Here is a 21,693-nt window from a genome sequence, read left to right on the forward strand (position 1 = left end):
TAGCTGTATGTCATCCAGGTATGAGTCAGTCTTCATTTCTGAGCTACAGGAGTCACCCACGTCACTCTCCAATTCATTTGGAGATCCAAAGTTCTGTTTCTCAAGTTGTCACATACAATTTATCCACAATTGTGCATGGAGGCATCAAATTATGCTTTGAGTCAGCGCACGCGAACACCAGGTATCAGTGTGTGTGTTGAGCTTCTCTATTCAGTGTTGCTAAGGATGGGTCTGACCTCATTGTTCTATTCAGATGGACTTTGCCAAACTATCAGAATCAGAATCATGTTTCAAATCACCGGCGTATTTTGTGAAATTTGTTGCTTTATGGCAACAGTACATTACAATACATAATAATAAAAAACTATAAATTGCAAATAGTATTTATATCAGAAATTAAATTAAATAAGTACATGGTGCAAAAAAAGAAGGGAAAAAAATTAGTGAGGCAGTGTTCACTGCCCATTCAAAAACCTGATGGTGGAATGTAAGAAGCTGTTCCTGAAACATTCAGCCTGTGTCTTCAGGCTCCTGGACCTCTTTATTGATAGTAGCAATGAGAAGAGGGCATATCCTGATTAACAGGACTCCTTAATGATGGATACCACCTTCTTGAGGTATCCTGCATGCTGGGGAGGCTCGTGCCCAGAGTGGAGCTGCCTGAGTTTACAATTTTCTGCAGCTTTTTCCAATCCTGTGCAGTGTCCCCTCTATACCAAATGATGATGCATCCAGTTAGAATGTTCTCCACCGTACATCTGTTTGAAACTTGTGAGTATAATTGGTGAGATACCAAATCTCCTCAAGCTCCTAATGAAATGCTGTGCCATTTTTCTAATTGCAAAAATAAGTTGAGCCCAGGATAGATCTCAGAGATGTTGACACCCAGGAACTTGAAACTGCTCACACTTTCCACTGCTGATCCTTCAGTGAGGACTGGTGTGCATTTTCTTGATTTTCTGTTCCTGAAGCCCACTGTCAGTTCCTTGCAGTTACTGACGTTGAGTGCAATGTTGCTGCAATACCACTCAACCAGCTGATCCATCTCATTCTTGTACGCAGCCTTTCATCTTCTGAAATTCAGCTAATAGTGTCATCGGCACTAGATGATGTTTGACCTGTGCCTAGTCACGCAGTTGTAGGTGTAGAGAGAGTAGACCAGTGGGCTAAGCACACATCCTTGAAGTGCACCAGTGTTAATCGTCAGCAAGGAGGAGATGTTATTTCCCATCTGCACCAACTATGGTCTCCCAGTGAAGAGACCATATGCCACTGATCTAGCCCACCGCAGACTATGAATCTTTTTGTTTTTCCACGGATTTTGGTTTGGATATGTTCTCGAAGGTGTGTTCTCATCCACCCAGCTCATGATGAAGTCAGTGACAACCGTAGCATATTCATTCAGATTCAAACATGAATCCCTGAATATTGTCCAGTTAACCAACCCAGAGAAGTCCTGTAAGCACTCCTCCAGCTCCCTTGACGATACTGTTGGTGCTGTGGTCCTTAGTCTCTGCCTATATGCTGGGAGCAGAAACACATCAGACTTTCCGAACTGTGGCTGTGGCACGCCACGGCAAACATTCTTCATGGTGGTATAACAGTGGTCAGGTGTGTTGGCTCCTCTGGTTCCACAGGAGATATGTTGGTGGTTATTGTCCTGAAACTTCTTCCAGCCGGCCTGGTTGAAACCCTCCACAATGATAGGGAAAGCATCAGGGTACGCGGTTTCATGCCTGCTGGTTACAGAGCTTAGCCCGTCCAGTGACTGCTTGACATTGGCCTGAGGTGGAACGTCCACAGCTGCCAGGATGATGGTGGAAAACCCCCTTGGCAGATAAAAAAGGATGACATTTGATCACCAGATTCTGCAGGTCAGGTGGGCAGGACTGAAATATCTATGCATCACGCTGACTTAATCTTGAAACATACACCATCTTCTTTGCCATTGAAAGACTGAGCTGCCCTGACTTAGCAGAGAATGCTGAAGTCATCATGCTGCATCAGAAATGGATATCCATAGGATAGATCAATCAGCAGCATCAGGATAGGACAGATGTAGTAACACCTGCTTCATGATAAACCCACTGTAGTGCTCAAATGCAGCGGTCTTGTCTCATTCTGGTTCTCCCAACCTGGAAAATCTAATGATTAAGTGCCGACTGTTCGATTTATTGGTGTATTCAGTGGCGTGAAGAACAAACAAGGAATGGCCTACCCTGACACTTTTCATATCCTTGCCAACGATTTCAATCAGGCCTGCTTGAAGAAATCCCTGTCCAATTTCCATCGGCACTTCACAACACACTTGACTTTTACTACACTACCATCAAGAATGCTAACCATTCCATCCCTCAACACTATAGTTATCTAGTACTTTAGGTACTTAAAAAGCCCCAAGAGGACAAAGCAAAAGATATTTCTGATGCAGTACCACCTCTCAAATTGGTTAGGCCATTATGTCAAGTGCACTGAGTTCATGCCTGTGGTGTGTATAATCAGTACATTATAATATGATGAAATGCTAATTTAATGTTAGTGCCGCATTTTGTTTCTCTATACTCATATCTCGTGCACCACCCAGGATGGATCACAAAAAAGACTATGTATCCATTTCTCAGGTACTTCAAGATTAAATACTTATTCTAGTGTGCTTTCTATAGCTTCAGAAGTTGAAGAGTCAAGTCAAGTCACTTTTATTGTCATTTTGACCATAAACTGCTGGTACAGTACACAGTAAAAACAGAACAACGTTCCTCCAGGATCCTGGTGCTACATGAAACAACATAAAACTACACTAGACTTCAGACCTACACAGGACTACATAAAGTGCAAAAATCAGTGCAAGAGAGTACAATAATTAATAAACAAGACAGTAGTGTGTGGGATCCTTCACAATGCTGTTAGCTTTGCGGATGCAGTGTGTGGTGTAAATGTCTGTAATGGCGGGAAGAGACACCCCTTCAGTTTACCTCACTATCCGCTGCAGGGTCTTACAATCCAAGACGATGCAATTTCCGAACCAGGCAGTGATGCAGCTGCTCAGGATGCTCTCAGTACAACCCCTGTAGAATGTGGTGAGGATGGGGGGTGGGAGATGGACTTTCCTCAGCCTTCGCAGAAAGTAGAGACGCTGCTGGGCTTTCTTGGTTATGGAGCTGATGTTGAGGGACCAGTTGAGATTTCCACCAGGTGAACACCAAGAAATTTGGTGCTCTTAATGATTTCTATGGAGGAGTTGATGTTGATGTTCAGTGGAGAGCAGTTGCTCCATGCTCTCCTGAAGTCAACAACCATCTCTTTTGTTTCGTTCACATTCAGAGACAGGTTGTTGGCTCTGCACCAGTCCGTTAGCCGCTGCAGCTCCTCTCTGTAAGCTGATTTGTCATTCTTGCAAATGAGATCCACCATGGTCGTGTCATCAGTGATCTTGATGATGTGATTCGAGCTGTGTATTGCTGTACAGTTGTAGGTTAGCAGAGTGAACAGCAGTGCACTGAGCACACAGCCCTGGGGGGTCCCCGTGCTCAGTGTGATGGTGTTGGAGATGCTGCTCCCGATCCGGACTGACAGGTCTCCCAGTCAGGAAGTCTATAATCCAGTTGCAGAGGGAGGTGTTCAGGCCCAGTAGGCTCAGCTTTCCAGTCAGGTGGTGAGGAATGATTGTGTTGAATGCTGAACTGAAATCTATGAACAGCGTTTGAATGTATGTGTCTTTTTTGTCTAGCAAGAAGAGGTGTAGCAAATGTTAAAGAATACACGTACAAACAAAACATGGAAGGCAAATCATTAGGAGAAAGACAGGAGGGCCAATAAGGTGAGTCAAGTTGCAGGAAGAAAGTAAAAGATGGGAAGATGGACTCTCATCAGAAAGTAAACATTAAAACATAGAAACATAGAAAACCTACAGCACAATACAGGCCCTTGGGCCCACAATGCTGTGCCAAACATGTACTTACTTTAGAAATTACCTAGGGTTACCCATAGCCCTCTATTTTCCTAAGCTCCATATACCTATCCAGGAGTCTCTTAAAATACCCTATTGTATCCGCCTCCACCACAAAATCCAGCAGCACATTCCACGCACTCACCACAAACTTACATAACAAACTTACCTCTGACATCACTGTACCTACTTCCAAGCACCTTAAACCTGTGCTTTCTCATGTTAGCCATTTCAGCCCTGGGAAAAAGCCTCTGACTATCCATCCGATCAATGCCTCTCATCATCTTGTACACCTCTATCAGGTCACCTCTCATCCTTATTCGCTCCAAGGAGAAAAGGCCAAGTTCACTCAACCTATTCTTGTAAGGCATGCTCCCCAATGCAGGCAACATCCTTGTAAATCTCCTCTGCACCCTTTCTTTGGTTTCCACATACTTCCTGTAGTGAGGCGTCCAGAACTGAGCACAGTACTCCAAGTGGGGTCTGACCAGGGTCCTATATAGCTGCAACATTACCTCTTGGCTCTTGAACTCAATCCCACAGCTGGTGAAGGCCAATACACCATATGCCTTCTTAACCACACATTCAACCTGCCCAGCAGCTTTAAGTGTCCTATGGATACAACCGCAAGATCCCCCTGATCCTCCACACTGTCAAGAGTCTTACCATTAATACTATATTCTGTATATACATATTTTTCCTACCAAAATGAACAACTTCACACTTATCTGAGTTGAACGCTCTAAGCTCATCTGCTTTGTTCATGATGCACACATTACCTACACTTTCATAAGGTTATTGCAACTGGACTGTGTAGAACTGTGCATGTTCTTCTTGTGACTTCCCCAAGGTGCACTGGTTTCTTCAACACCCTCCCCAATTGATTATCGTGTCATCTCCAAATGATATCAGACACAATATCCACTGTGTAGGAGAGTGGCCAAGTTCTGTCCTTAATCTTTCCGCGTACACACTTTTGATCACCTCTGTATTCTCTTGCTAGAACTGCTTGTCCAGGAGTGAAACATCAAACCTCCTAGTTTGAGGAGCTTTCAATTTTTCTCAGCTATTTGTTCTGTGGAAACCATCTGAGATTGGGTTTGAGGAGATCCATGTGTGAGCATAAAGGGTGACTAAGAATGAGGAGAGCTGGTGAGTTGTTGGTTGTGGAGTGTGCTGCTTTAGGATACGCAAGGAGGAAACTGGCCAGTTTCTGATTCAGTGTCAGTGTAGTGTGTTTGGCTGACATTGCTTGCAGTGCATTCGCATTCATTAGACATTAGGCAAACCTTTCTACCAAGCCTTTTATAGCTGGGTGGTACGGTGCAGATGTAATTTGTCTTATTCCATTCATTTTTAGGAATAATTGAAACTGTTCCACAACAAACTGTGGTCCATTGTCACTGACTAAGTGTTCTGGATTACCAGTCCTTGTGAAGAAGCTTCTCAACATATCAACAGTGTGTGAGGCTGTTGTGGAGGCTATTGGGAACACTTCTGGGTGCTTTATAGCTGCATCCACTACTACCAGGAAATTTGTGCAAATGAATGGTCCAGCAAAATCCACATCAATCCTCTGCCAGGGCAATGAAGGCCATTTCCATAAGTGGAGTGGCACTGCTCTTGGCATCTTCTGGACATATTGGCATCCTGTACAGTGCCTGGCATGCTGCTTCATCTGCTAATTTATCCCAGGCCACCAGACAAAGCTTCAGGCCAATACTTTCTTTTTAAACACGCCTAGATGACCAGCATGTAGTTCCTCCAATGCTTTATCTCTCAGATTAGATGGCACAACAACTCACAATCCCTACATTAGGCTACCTCCGTCAAGGGCAAGTTCATCTCGTCGCTGGTAAAAATGGGAGAACTGGACTTTCTGCTGCACATTCCAAACATACTGGGTGGCCATCTCGACATGAGACAATGGATAGTGTTTTCTGGATTTCTTTTGGGTAATCTCTGCCATAGCAGAGAGACTTACGATTTGTGTTAGGGAGAATATGACAAGAGGCAGAGAAATACTTTTAACTATGAGCTAATAGCAGGAATGTTCACCTATTGTCTTTCCCTGTGTAGTTTCAATGGGACAAAATGTTCCCTACTCAGTGATTTGTTTCATTAATCACAACATATTAGTTGGAATTTAAATTGTGTACAGGTTATATTTCCTGAAGATTGGTTTTCAATTTAGTTAATCCATAGTTATTCTATTCAGAATTTCATAACTCCAGAATGATCCCTAACACTCCTGCCAAGGCAAAATATTTCTTTGCTTTTCTGTGTCTTCTGTCCAGGTGTCCAAAACTAGTGCAACTCTATTTCTTCCATGTTATCTATCTTACTTTAGCTTCAGATTTAGGACACCTACCACCCACTATTCCATACAAAGTGCATCTCCCCAATAAGTTGTTTATGTTAATATTCATAGTATTACACGAGGAAATCTGCAGATGCTGGAAAATCAAAGAACACACTCAAAATGCTGGTGTAACGCAGCAGGCCAGGCAGCATCTATAGGGAGAAGCACTGTCGACGTTTCGGGCTGAGACCCTTCATCAGGACTAACTGAAAGGAAAGATAGTAAGAGATTTGAAGGTAGGAGGGGGAGGGGAAAATGCGAACTGACAGGAGAAGACCAGAGGGGGTGGGGTGGAGTATTAGCTCCCGATTGAAGTTTCCAGCTAATGAACAGTACAGTTAACTCCAGCTAGATACTACAGCCATTATAACTCATGCACAACACCAAGTTCATCTTCAGGGCACATCCAGTTTAATTCACTCTATGTGTTCAATTCACCATGTTGTCCTGTGTTTCTCAAACTGTTTTGCAAAGAAAAGTATTGTTGTCCAGTTTTGCACCACTCAGTCTTGGTTGTGCTCTGATGCACTGGTGCTCTTTCAAACTCTTACATGTGTTCTTGTCCCACTTGAGCTGTTCAGTTCCGTCACTGTTTTACGTTTGTATTCCAAACAATGGCATATTTCTATTTAAAATCTCATGTCGTTGTTCTGGTGATGCTATTCCAATCTATGCTCTTAGCTACCTACTTAATAGGCCAATGAAAAATATTTCTTTTCTTTAGGGTAATCTCATTTGATAATTGACAACTGATGTATCAGATCTTTAAAGACTCTGTTGCAGTGTGAAGTTCTAATTACTTAAAGTTCTCGGTATCAAGTCAGTGATTCTCTCATCTGCCCTTTATCTAAAGCTTTCACCTCCTTTCCTAATGTAAGAAGCTCAAAACTGCTCAAACTATAATGCCTGGAGTTAATGGATATGGCATTCGTTGATGCACCATTCATCATCCAAGGATATATTTTAGACTGATTAATCTCCATAAGACTGAATGCGGTGCAAGTATATACCATATAGATGCACTTTGTTGTTAAATTCCCTTATGACCATGTGTCTGTTACTGAGCCAATTTTATAAATGTACCCTCCAGGGATAGAAACCTGTCTGTGTCACAGGATGAAACAACCTAGGCTACAATCACATCAACTTTCAGACCATTTCTATAACCTGGACCAATGATAATGCACAAGAGGTCCCGCAAATGCTGGAAATCCGGAGCAACACACACAAAATGCTGGAGAACTCAGCAGGTCAGGCAACATCTATGGAATTGAACAAACAGTTGACATCTCAGGCCAAAACCCTTCATCAGGACTGGAAAAGAAGGGGGAGGAAGCCTGCTGGTGCTGAGTTCCTCCAGCATTTTGTGTATGTTGCCAGTGACAATGCTCTTTGTTTAGTTACCTTAGTAGTGTGAAGTGCTCTTTCCAAGGGAGTCTGGTGGTGTTCCTTCTGAAGAAGGTCAGCAACATAAAGTGGAGCTACATGTAATCTCCATAATCAGGTGAAAATGGAAATCTTTCAAAGTTTCCAAAGCTCATATTTATTTTTGTCTGGAATTTTGAATATTGCTGACTTTTAGTTAAAGGCAGTGCAACAAATGAGATGATTTATAATGGATGTTTGTGGATTGAAATCAGTAAAATATTAAGAGAGAACTATACCATCGTCCCTCCTTATCCGCGGGTTCCGCATATACAGATTCAACCAACCGCGGATCAGGAAAACCCGGAAGTTCTCTCTCCAGCACTTGTTGTTTGAGCATGTACAAACTTTTTTTTCTTGTCATTATTCCTTAAACAATTGTTACGAACCCCGTAACAGGGTGACTTACCAGCAAAGATAGAGACGTCCGTTGAAGTCTGATGATACTATTTTTAACAGTATTTATTAGCAAAAATACACAAAAATAATATCAATGCAAATATACAGATAATATACGTCGTCAATACTAAACCTAAAAGTGCAGGTATAATAATAATCAATAAGAAATAAGCTCTATCATTGTCTAGGGGATAATGTATTGTCCGATGGAAATATAAAGTTCACTGCAGTTCACACAAGCTGCCGTCTTTTTGGTTGTCGCTGTGTTGCAATTGTTGGAGAGAGAGAGAAAGAGAATGGGAACATTTACCACTATGGGTTTTTCCAACCTTCCTTTATGATTTCGATCCGTCAGGTGTCTCGTTGTCGCGGCCGTTCAATTGTGACCTCTCCTTTAGCTAAACCGTTCTTCCGTGGTGAGCCCGCCACCCAGGCAAGGGAGGACGCACACGAGCCCCACCGGCTTTCGCTATAAAACGTTGAAACGGGATTTCTAGCGTTTCTCCTGGTGCGTCTAAAGGGGTTGTTCCCCAGACCCCTCTTTTATCCTCACTCACGAGGTCTCAGATGTCAATCAGGTTGGGATGATGCAATCCCTCAACCAGACCACTCTGGTTGTCCCCTGAGGGGTTTCAATGAATAGTACAGTACTCAATACACAATTCCTTCTCCAAGAGACAATGGCAGTAATCAGTGGTTCCATTCCGCTGATGTCAGGAGACATTCCAAGCCTTGTGTATTCTGCATCTCTCTCTCTCTCATGATGTGTATCTCTCTCATTTCCTGGGTCTCAGACCCGAAATAATAGCGATCTTGCGATTCTCAAAAAGGAGGGGGCGACCTTGTACCCTTCGGCCCCTCAGAGTTGCTCCACCTTCATAACACAATACAGTTTAACAACTATTTACATATCATTTACATTGTATTAGATACTATAAATAATCTAGAGATGATCTAAAGTACAGGCAGTCCTTTCACATCCTCCATTATTCTCACTTGATCCTTTAAAATTGTTCCGATCATTGACCGACTGTAGCCTAATGCTTTTCCAATGACCTATGGCATTTCACTTCTTTCTGATTGCTTTATTATTTCCACTTTATTTTGAATCGTGATCGTTTTCCACCAACAGAACAGAAACACTGCAGATTCAGCAGCAGCTGCGGGCAGTGGGTGCAGAGCTCCGCCGGGTCCTAAAGTCCACCCGCACTGAGACAGGGAATGAGCATCCACGTTTTTTGGTATCCGTGGGGGGGGGGGGGGGTCCCGGAACTAATTCCCCGCGACTAAGAAGGGCTGACTGTAATTTTTCAGTTTAATGAAATAGTGACGCCAGATTCTTTTGAGTTCGTTAAGTAGTGAGTGTTGTAGCACAGGGGTCACCAACCTTCTTTGCACTGTGGACCAGTTTAATATTGACAATATTCTTGCGGAGTGGCCAACAGTGGGGGGGTGTGGGTGTTAACCATGACCAGAATATAGGTGATAAGTCAACTATAAGTCACTTATAAGTGGTTAATTTCATTTCCAAAAGGGTTTATCTAACAAATTTAATATTAAACACACAGCACATATTTTCCTCGCATGAATATAGTGATAAGTCAATTATAACTAACTTAAAAGTCAATAGTATCATAACATTTTAAGTAACGTCTGGATATTAAACACACAACGCATATTTTCCTTGTATGAACATATAAAATCATAGCAACACACCAGTGAGAGGACAAGGTAAGGGCCAGAGGTCCCCATACCGGGGCCACAGCGGTCGCAGTCCGGAGAGAGCGACCAACCGTGTGAGGAGTGTGACAGGGCATGTGCCTGTCCCCCTTGTAGGTAGGTAGGATCTATTGGCCGACAAAAGTTTGGCTCAATGGATGACTTTCAGTAGATCGCAGCGCGGTAGCTGCTCTGCTACTTATGAAACCCTGAGCCCGAATTAGGTCGCTTGCGAATATTTTAGCACTGGGTTCCCCACGAACATTCGGTGTGCTAAACAGGTTTAGAGGCGGCGCCCATCTGTCCGCGCTCCAGGCCAGTAGCAACGGCACTTCCTGCCAGCCGCTATGAGGTGGCCAGTTACCCGAGGCCAACCAGTGATCCCCGGCGTGAGGGTATCATTGCGTTCAGGCGACTGATGACCTTGCGTGCATTCAAGTTCAACAGTGGGCATGACAGGGAATGAGGAAAGGTGCAGCTGACTCATATCGTTTCATATTGCCAAATTATATCGTTTCCTTGCCGCCCGGTAGCACATGCTTTGTGGCCCGGTGGTTGGTGACCACTGTTGTAGCATACTGGCATCTATTTGAAATAGACAATTCTTTCAAAATCTCTTCAAAAACTATTTTAAGTCAAGTCAGTCAAGTTTATTGTCATTTAACTATATAGATGTATATATCATATATAACCATATAATGTATTTAGAAGTGAGACAATATTTCTCTGAACCAGGGTGTAAATCACAGTAGTAGCACATAACAAATATAACACATGATAACTTATGAAGGTAAGGATAAAATCTACAGTTGAATCACACATAAATAACAAACTAAAGTGCACTAATATTAAATATTGTAAGGTACAGACAGTTTAACCAATGGCATTTCAAATACAATGTGTCAGGGAGTTCGAAGCCTAACAGCCTGGGGAAGAAACTTACTGATCCTGACTTTGCCTGTTTTTATGCATCATGGTCTCCTGCCTCATGGTAGAAAGTCAAAGAGGATGCCCGATGGATGGGTAGGATCCTTAACAATACTAAGGGCCCTGTGCATGCAGCATTCCTGATAAAAGTGTCTGCTGGGTGGCAGGGAGACCACTATGATCTTCTCAGCTGTTCTCACAGTCCTCTGTAGGGACTTCTGGTCCGATACTCGACTGCTCCCACACCAGATGGAGATGCAACTTGTCAGGATGCTCTCAATGGTGCTCCTGTAAAACGTAGTTAAAATGGTGGAAGGGGTGGGAGTCTTGCTTGGCTCAACCTTCTTAGGAACTGGAGGTATCTTCTTGTTCAGGGAGGTGATATTAAGGGACCGGGTGAGGACATCTGTGATGTGAACTCCAAGAACTCTATGGAGGAGCCATATTTTCGCAGAGCAGACCAGCACAATGAAAATAAATGCATGCCTCTTAAAACTGCAATCTATTTTATGGCCTTAAACACCAGACAACAAAAAGAGTTTTTGGCAAATATATATATTTAAACACTAGCAACTGTTGATATAGGGATAGGTCATAAAATAGCTTAAAATAATGTGGTTTGTATTAAGTGCACCATCAGAGGCAACGCTGGTTGTATAGATTTCATAATTGGAGGGAGGTCATTTGTGTGATTTAAGGGAAAAGAAAAATAAAAGTTAAGCACGCATCTGGACACACACAGCTGAGGAACTGAGTAATAAGTAATAAATTCAATTAGTTAAAAATTCTCTACATTCTGTTTAGCTTATTGGATGTCAATGGTCCATTTAAGGTTAAATTTGCAATGCTTGTGAACTAGGAGCATCACTTGATAACACTTAGGCGTTTAAGTTAATGTTCTGTAGTGCCAGATAATTATTTGCTTTTTAATAAGACTAAATAATATATGGAAATTTAAGTTATTTATTTGTCAATGATTTTCACCAGCTATAACCCCATATTAATTTTGCTAACTGGTATAAAATTAGAGTTTCATTTAACTTCTGAATGGAATAAAGCTGTGGAACTCTCCTGGTACAGGCAACATATTTAGGAATTTGATTTGGTTTCATAGCTAACAAATAAATTAATTAATATCATTTCAGTTGTGAAGTAGTTGACTGAATATTTATGATCCATTCTGTCTAGGGATTTAATATTTTCACCTGTTTTAAAAGCTTGTGTTTAATTACTTTTTCATAATTTAAACAAAATACATTTCACCAGCCTGAGAGCTATGAGAATGCTCATAATTTAGGATCAGATTATTTTTTATGTAGTAGCAGAACAAATGTCAGCAGAGAGGTAGAACACATCCTTTGCTCACTTACATTACTGCCGGTTCCTGTGTGAAATCAAAGGGATGCCACATTGGACTCCAAGAGTCAGATTTGAGCTATTTACATAGTGGGCAAAAACCAGATCAATATATATCGATTAAGTAGACTTATAAAACAGATAATTCTCATTCTAATGGTAAATTCTTAGCTGGCACCAACATGGAATAAACTAATTAAGCATTATATTTTTTCATTGAATATCCAGCATACAATATTGCAGATGATTATTGTGATCTTTTCAGTGCCACATATTACATTATTAATGTGATACTGCAGAACTACATTTGCATCTTATTGCTTCATTACTCTGTCATTGCATTTCCTTCAGATTTCTCATGTTCCCATTTATTTATATTATTTCCTTGAGTACTTTCAATTATACAGGGAATTAGCTGCAGGATTAAATGAATGTTGAGAGTCATCCAATAATGTAGTAGGCAGTTAATGTACCTGTCTCAGAGCTGTAAAACACACTGTATTAGCTAACACTATGAATGTAATACTGGATATCATTAGCAGCTCTATGGTGTTTGCATAGCAGTTGGATCACTATGCAGTTTCTCCCCCGCACAGGAAACTTCTGAGCATTATCTGCATTAGTTCCAAGGAACAGTGATGATGCTGCATTATTTTTAATAAAGTAAATGATGAATCTGAGACTTCGCAGTATGTTATACTATATGGGATAAACAAAAGTCATCACATTTTTATTCCATAAGATGTTGGCCCTTTTGAGGCAGAAGAATAAATTAGGCACTTGGAAATTAAAGTTAGATTCAGCAGTTACTGTGCTGGAAGACTAACTAGTTATGGAAATGTTTACAGAAATACAAACATTGTTATTGTGGCAAAAATTAATCGCATTCTTTTCCTTTGGGCCATTGCTACAAGTTACTTAGTCAATATAGACTTATGGTAATGTGTAGTCTTACAAATAATGCTGTTTACAGTTAGACTTATGGTATCAATGTATAAAAGATTCTTTATGAAACACGAATGTTGCTTTGCCAGCAGAGAAACCAGGATTTGCTACAAATTCCAGCATAAATTATGTAAACATTGAGAATACAGGTACTTTATTAGGGAGGCTGCAACAAGGCAACACTAATGGAGAACTACGTGGTTGATGAAATTTTGAACCATATCTAATCTAATATTTGAATGCTGTTTCCCTTTATGATGACATTTTCACATCAATATTAACGTGGGAGCAAGCTGCATATTGATTTAGTTTAACCATAATAGATTGTGAATTCCTATCAATTAAATAATGAGGTAGTAGAGGCAGGATTGAACATAGGTGAGTATGAGTGCAGCCTTAGTTTGAAGGTGAAAACTGCAGTAATAATGCTTATCACTTTTTTTTGTTTTCTGTGGTGTAAACTTATTAGAATTTCATGAGTACACACTGGAGACTTCATTCTTCTGCATACATGAGGTTAATTTAGGAAGTCTATAACACATTGTTATCATCAAGTTTACACTTACAGTAGGTCACTTTAATTTAATCAAAAGGTGAGAAATTAACATAGTCAAATAGAATAACAGTGTTATAACTTTTTTCAACATTATTTCCCCATTAACCTAAAACTTCAACACTATCTCAATATTGTGCATACCAACACTTTCAACTAATTGTCTAAACTCTGCATTGATCTTATTAATTAACTTTGAATTTTGGCAAATCCCACATTTTTTTTCAGATTGACCCTTTACAGTAAGAATTTAATAGTTAATCATTCAGTTAATTGTGTAGTGCTGCATCTTAATATCCTCTCTTTCCTCATTTTGCAATCCACCTTCTCCAAAGTAACTCGGTCCAGGTCATCTGTATGCCTGGTGCTTTAGAATAGTTGCCCTTCCCCCAGTAGTATTTACTTGTGGCAGTCCTGCCTTTGAATCTCCCAAAGAAGTTCTCTGTAAGTACATTTCCTTTCCCAATGATCAAGTTTTCTGTTCTTCCTTTATAATGCATGTTTCAGTAACATTCTTTATAATCTAAGTTGGAACATGAAGAGAAAAGAAGTTTTCACATTTCTTTTCAATGAGAATAGCACTCAGTTTTAGCATCTCCAAGTGAGTAGGGGAGCTGCATCTTCACAGTGTGAGCCCACAAGCATTACCTCTCACATTAGCACTTCAAAGAAATTTGGAGGTACAACAACCCTTATTGAATGTCAGATAGTTGCACTTGAAAGTTTTCCACTAAAATATTAAAAAAGAAAACTTTGGTTGTATACCAGTCCAGCTAGTTGTGAGGAATTTATATAATTTGCAGCGCTCATTTCTTTTTGTAATTAACATTTTTAAGATGTGGCTTCTTTGAATATTAAACATTAATGTTCAAGGTTGCTCGGAATTCCCTGTAATAAAAGCTTTTCAGAAAGACTTACTTCTTCCACCAGCAGTGTGGAATAGATTGAGTCAGTGCTCTGAAAAATGTCATTGATTTTAATTGGATATAGCCCATGTGTCCAAACAAATTAAAGTTATGAAAAGCACTCAAGTTATTTGTGTAACAGTGAAATCATTCTGACATGTTCTTCTCCAGACACAGTGTTATTTCCTTAAGTTAATTTTGTTATGTTTACTATATTTTTTTAAAAGTGCTGTTTAATATTACTGTTAAGCAACAAACCCTTACTGTGTAGCTATATTGAAAATGAACCAGCAGCAGAGAAAGTGAGAGCTGTTCAATTTCTAATGATTGATGCACCTTTCTGCCAAAATTTAAACTCGGTACCTTTTATACAATACCAACATAGTAAGCTGATTTTCCTCCCCAGATTTTATCCACTAACTCTGTATTAAAGATAAGACTGCAACAGTGAATAGTGTTCAGTCTAGACAAAGGTTGTTTTCTTAAAAAAAGATCAGAGTTAAGGTCTTGTTATGATGATAACGGGAAGAGGAAATGATGTATTAACTGCAGTCACCATCTTTGGTGGTCCATGTCACCAAAGTTGGCAAGCGTTCACCCAGTACTTCATGTTGCACTGAACAAACAAAATGGAGCCGAAATCAATTCTAATCAATAATAATAAAGTTAATGGCTGGTATTGCATATATTAACTTTTAACTGTAAATAAAAGAGGAATGTAGAATAAAATACGTACTAGCATAATTGGAATAGATCATGATATAGTTTCACCTAATTCTGGAGTATACAAAACACAAAACTACAACTACAGATGCTGTGGATCAAAGAATACGTACACGACGCTGGAACAACTCAGCAGGTCAGGCAGCATCTGTGAGAAAAGAGTTGCCAACATTTCGGGCCGAGACCCTTCATCAGGAATGGGGGGGGAAGAGAGGGCCCCAGTAATAGAGATAGGGGAGGAGGAAGGGCTAGAGGCGCCAGGTGGAGAACCAAGAATCGCTTCATTTTTACCATGGATGTTCAATCCTTATACACCTCCATCCCACATCAAGAAGGCCTCAAAGCCCTCCGCTACTTTTTGGATAACAGACCCCACCAGTTCCCCAGCACCACCACACTTCTCCGGTTGGCGGAGCTTGTTCTAACTCTCAATAACTTCTCCTTTGGTTCTTCCCACTTTCTCCAGATCAAGGGTGTAGCCATGGGCACTCGCATAGGCCCCAGCTATGCCTGCCTCCTTGTGGGTTATGTGCAACAGTCTATGCTCCAAATTTATACTGGCACCACTCCCCAACTTTTCCTCCACTACATCGACGACTACATTGGTGCTGCTTCCTGCGCCATGCTGAGCTCGTCAATTTCATCAACTTTGCTTCTAACTTTCACACAGCCCTTAAATTCACTTGGTCCATCTCGGACATTTCTCTCCCTTTTCTTGATCTCTCGGTCTCCATCTCCGGAGACAGACTATCCACTGACATCTTCTACAAACCCACTGACTCCCATAACTATCTTGACTATACCTCTTCCCACCCTGCCCAATGCAAAAATGCCATTCCCTATTCCCAGTTCCTCCGTCTCCACCGCATCTGCTCCCAGGATGAGGCTTTCCGTTCCAGGACTTTTTCAAATGTCCTCTTTCTTTCAGGATCGTGGTTTCCCTTCTGGCGTCATCAAAGATGCCCTCACCCGCATCTCCTCCATTTCCCGCACTTTAGCCCTTAACCCATCCTCCCGTCACCACAACAGGGACAGGGTTCCCCTTGTCCTCACCTACCACCCCACCAGCCTCCGGATCCAACACATTATCCTCCGCAACTTCCGCCACCTTCAACAGGACCCCACCACCCAGCACATCTTTCCCTCTCTACCCCTCTCTGCTTTTCGCAGGGATCATTCCCTCTGCGACTACCTGGTCCACACGTCCCTCCCCACAGAACTCCCACCTGGCACTTCTCCCTGTAAGCACAAATGCTACACCTGTCCCCACACCTCCCCCCTTAGCACCATTCCGGGCCCCAGACAGTCCTTCCAGGTGAGGCAACACTTCACCTGCGAGTCTGCTGGAGTTGTCTATTGCATCCGGTGCTCCCGGTGCGGCCTCCTCTACATCGGTGAGACCCGACGCAGATTGGGGGACCGCTTCGTCGAGCACCTCCGCTCCATCCGTTACAATAGACAGGACCTCCTGGTTGCCACCCACTTCAACTCTGCCTCTCATTCCCATCTAGATACGTCCATACATGGCCTCCTCTACTGCCATGATGAGGCCAAACTCAGGTTGGAGGAGCAACACCTCATCTACCGTCTGGGTAGCCTCCAGCCTGGTGGTATGAACATTGAATTCTCCAATTTCCGGTAATTTCCTCCCCCTCCCCCCATCCTAGGTCGCTCTCTGCCCCTCTCCCCTTTCAACTTTCTGCTCCTTTATCTCTACAGTTCTTTCATGCTTATCCCCTCCCCCCTTTATCCTTCCTCTGATTGGTTTTCCACCTGGCGCCTCTAGCCCTACCCCCTCCCCTATCTCTATTACTGGGCTTCGGCCCTCTCTTCCCCCCATTCCTGATGAAGGGTCTCGACTCGAAACATTACCTATTCTTTTCTCACAGATGCTGCCTGACCTGCTGAGTTCTTCCAGCGTCGTGTATGTATTCTCTGGAGTATACAATCCTTCTCTGTACAGTCTGCTTGTGTCTGTTAATCTAAAAGAATGTGCTCAAGAAATATTACAGGCCAATAGACTGGTCAGTAGATAAACATGATATGCACACTGAGCATAGCCTCAAAGCTTCAATGTTCAATGATTCTCCAGATTGGTTGAATTACTTCTTTAATTATACAATTGTGAAGATTGTCTTCTGTGGGGATTGAATTAATTTTCTTTGCATGATTTTAAGGCCACTGTCCTAGGAACAATTATTTGTAAATGGTTCTCCAACATAAACTTTGAAAATCCCTGAGTACTACGGTAATTATTGATGCTTGCCTTTGTATCCATTTGTGATTTTTACTATTTGCAGTTTATTTGCCTTCTCATTTACTAGCATAGCTAGCTTAAAAATAATTTCACATATATTTAGTCGGTGCAAAATAACCAGTAAGAGTAGTTTGCAAATTTACAACAATTATGATTCATCTCTTAGTTGTGATTTTGGATTCTCTTGCTCTCATTCTTCAAACTTCATTAATTAATTTTCTGACTCAAGGTTCACCAATCAGGCAACTTTGAAATGCCCAGCTACTCTACTTGAAGTTGATGAACTGAAGGTGTTTGAGTTTGCTGAAGTTCAATATCCTGGGACAACTGAAATACACAAAAAAAAATCCTTGAATATGAATATACAGACTTAATTAATTGAGAAAAATCATCTGGAATTGAATGTTAGAATCAGGATCATCATTTAATAAGCTATTATTTCATATTAGGCAGATAGTGAGCTACAAGATGATGCTGGTGATATATGGTGACGTTTCGTGCGCAGTTAACAAAGCTACTAACTATTTTAATAAATATACTTTTTTTCTGAACTATGATGGCTGCTATCCACAGCCTGTACTTACCCTTTGACAGTTTTGGTTTTGAACTGTCTGAATGATCTGGCATTTTTGCGGTATCCTGAAGAATTCTGCGATCTGGACTCATGAGAATGCAGGTACGGCCACTGCGGCCATTGCTGGAGTAGACTTCGGGCTGGATTGAAGTGGTGGGGCCCAGACCTGTGAAAGAAAAGCTAACTGATATTTAGCTGATTTAAGTGCCGAGGCAGATTAAAACAATTAAGGTATTGAGGCCAAGGGCAAAGGATAAACCGGTGTTCAGCTCACTACTCAATGAGGCTTTAATAACCTCAGTGCTGAATTGACTCTACAGCTGAGGCCTGCAGCCATCGGGCTCCTGTGTCTCCTCTAGCCTAAACTGGCTTCATGGCTGTGAACTCACTCTCAGAGATTCTGTGGTTCATGTTCAAAGTTCAAAGTATATTTGTAATCAAAGTATAAATACATATACAACCCTGAGATTTGTTTCCTAACAAGCAGCCACAAAACAAAGAAGTCCAAAAAAAAACACATAAACAAGGAAGACCATCGAACATTGGGCAGATCTACTATGGCACTTGACAGTGACTCCTTTAAGCTCACCTATGGAAACAGCATAATTTTACTTTTAATGTCTCTCTTTTTCCTTTTCAAGGTGATTGGGGTTCTGTCAAACACCCTGACCTAGAGCTACATTCGAGCTTCATTTTTTTGCAGCGGTAGGACCCACTCCCGAGGGCTCACGACTGGCCATTTTTTGAATTCTATGGCCTAGGACAGGGGTTCCCAACCTGGGGTGCCCGCATCCCCAGGGGGCGCGAGATGGGATTTCAGGGAGTGCAACGAAGTGTGGCTTGTGTCCTTGAGTGACGAGTCACGAGTCATCACTCAGCCAGTTGCCAGTGTGCCTTGAGAAGTGGTAGTAACATTTGTCCCAAGCACACTCCAGTCTCCCGCTGCCCGAGTCAAGAGAGACATAAACTCACTCCAGTCTTCCGCTGCCCGAGTCGAGAGAGATGTAAACTCACTCCAGTCTCCCGCTGCCCAAGTCAGCATTGAGGATTCTCATCAGTGTTACCTGGGAAGTTACACCTCAGAGTTGAGCAGTCTCATCAATGTTAGCTAGAAGGTTAGATCTCAGAGTTAAAAATCATCTCATAATGCCAAAATCTTTATACATCTCGAATCAACCATTGAGTAATGACTTCGCATAAAACCAAACCCAGACAATAGGTAAATTATTCAATTATAAAATTTTAAAAAGCCACATTTTGATAAAAAAAGCAGCTGAAGTCATTCATTCGTATTTGTCTCAATGCATTAAAGAAGTTTTTGAATTTCAAAGGTTTTTTTTCTCTTAAAAGGATTTTTTTTCTTGTATCATTAATCATTTTGAATTGTGTTTGTTGAGGAGGTATCATGGTTAGCACCGAGGACTTTGAATCATGTGATGGGAGTTCATATCTCTGGTAATCATCGGAAATAGGTGTGTAAATTCAACAGAGAGTATCCTAATAAGTTGCGTCGCGTCCCAGTAGCATTTCCACCTGACGATTTATCTTGGCGTAACCACGGATAATATCGTAATATAATATTCGAAAACGTATTTCTCGCAATACTTTGCTATAGGTGTGTCTGGTTGAGTAAAGCGGTCATGCCTGACTTAGCCAGATAGTTTTTCTCATATTAGCTCATATTTTTCTCTTTACCCTTAACCCTTCATTAACCCTTCATCATGTCAAAAATAAGGAAATGGAATGATGACTATGTGTGCTTTGGTTTCATTTGCACAACAGGAAAACCCCAGTGCATTCTTTGTAGTGTTGTGTTTTCCAACTCAAATCTGAAGCCATCCAAGCTTCAAGAGCACTTCAAGAACAAGCATGGCGGAGCTGATGTTGAAGGACATGGTGTTGGGTCATTGAAAATGAAAAGAGCTCATTTAGATTCACAAGGAACTCTTCCAAAATTAGGTTTTGTTTCTGTTGAAAAACCATTACTTCTTGCTTCATACCAAGTGGCATATAAAGTGGCCAAATCCAAGAAGCCCCATACAATTGCAGAAGATCTCATCAAGCCATGTGCACTGGAAATGGCAACAATTATCCTGGGCAAAGAAGCAAGAAAAAAATTTGAACAGGTGCCCCTATCAAATAATGTCATTCACAACCGAATCAGTGATTTGAGTGAAGATATTTTGGACCAAGTCATCTCAGATGTCAGAGCTAGTCCTCTTAAAATCTCTATTCAATTGGATGAGTCAACTGATGTCTCCAGTTGTAGTCAACTCATCACATTAGTGAGGTATGTCAATGATGGTGCTGTGAAGGAATATTTCCTGTTTTGTAAAGATCTGAAAACAAACACAACTGCAAAGGATGTGATGCAGCTGGTGAAAGACTTCTTTACCAAACATGATTTAGATATCGAAGTCATTGCTTCTGTGGGCAATGACGGGGCACCTGCAATGCTTGGAAATAAATCTGGCTTTTCTGCATTGATGAAAAAGAAGATTCCAGACTTGCAAGTTACCCATTGTTTTCTCCATCGGCATGCTTTGGCATCAAAAACATTGCCTCCAAATTTGAAGAAAGTCCTTGATACTTGTGTGAAGATCATCAACTGGAGCACGGGACGTGCTTTGAACCATCGCATCTTCAAATCATTTTGCGAGGATCTGGGAAGTGAGCATTCAGCTTTACTTTTCCACCCAGAAGTCCGTTGGTTGTCACGAGGACAAGCTTTAACCCGTTTCTTTGAACTGCGGGAAGAAATCAAAGTTTTTCTGGAGGAGCGTGAATGCGATCTGGTTGGGGCAATAGAATCACAGGAATTCGCCCAAATGCTGGCTTACTTGGCTGACATTTTCACTTGTATGAATGACCTGAGTGTTTCTCTTCAAGGAAAAGGGATAAACATATTGAAGGCTTGTGAAAAGTTGAATGCCTTCAAAGAAAAGTTACGTCTTTGGCGTCGAAGGATGGAAAGAGGCAGTCTCTCAAATTTTTCTTCACTAGAAGAGATGGTTGATGATGCTGGATCCATAACTCCTACTGTGCGTGAAGAAATTGTGGCTCATTTGGAAATGCTGTCAGAATCGTTTGATGGATATTTTGCTGCTGGAGACCTGAAGATTTTAGAAGAATGGATCATGAATCCATATTCCTACAATTTGGAGAAAATGTCAGATGATGAAGAGCTGAAGGAAGATCTTATTGATTTGCGGACGAATCGAGCTCTTGAAATGCAATTTGAAAGCAAGACTTTGGAGGAGTTTTGGAGTGCAACACTGGATATGTTCCCAAGATTTGGTGGAAAAGCACTCCATGTCCTCATTCCATTTACAACAACATACTTATGTGAATCTGGATTCAGTTCTAATAAATTATTTATTTTAATAAATTAAAAATAATTTATTTTTTTCTGAATAAATTAGAATCTAATTGCTCAATTTATATTTGCATTTTATGCACCGAGTTAAAAGCTTATTTTTCTTAAGTTCAATTTGTTCACCCGCAGTATTGTAAGTGGTTCAATTAGAAATTAGACTTCTTCATCTTCAAATGTGATATTACTTTTGTAGGGGGTGCGACCATTAATCAAACATTTCCTAGGG

The sequence above is a fragment of the Hemitrygon akajei genome, chromosome 17 (genome assembly GCF_048418815.1).
Source record: "Hemitrygon akajei chromosome 17, sHemAka1.3, whole genome shotgun sequence".
Classification (NCBI taxonomy): domain Eukaryota; kingdom Metazoa; phylum Chordata; class Chondrichthyes; order Myliobatiformes; family Dasyatidae; genus Hemitrygon; species Hemitrygon akajei.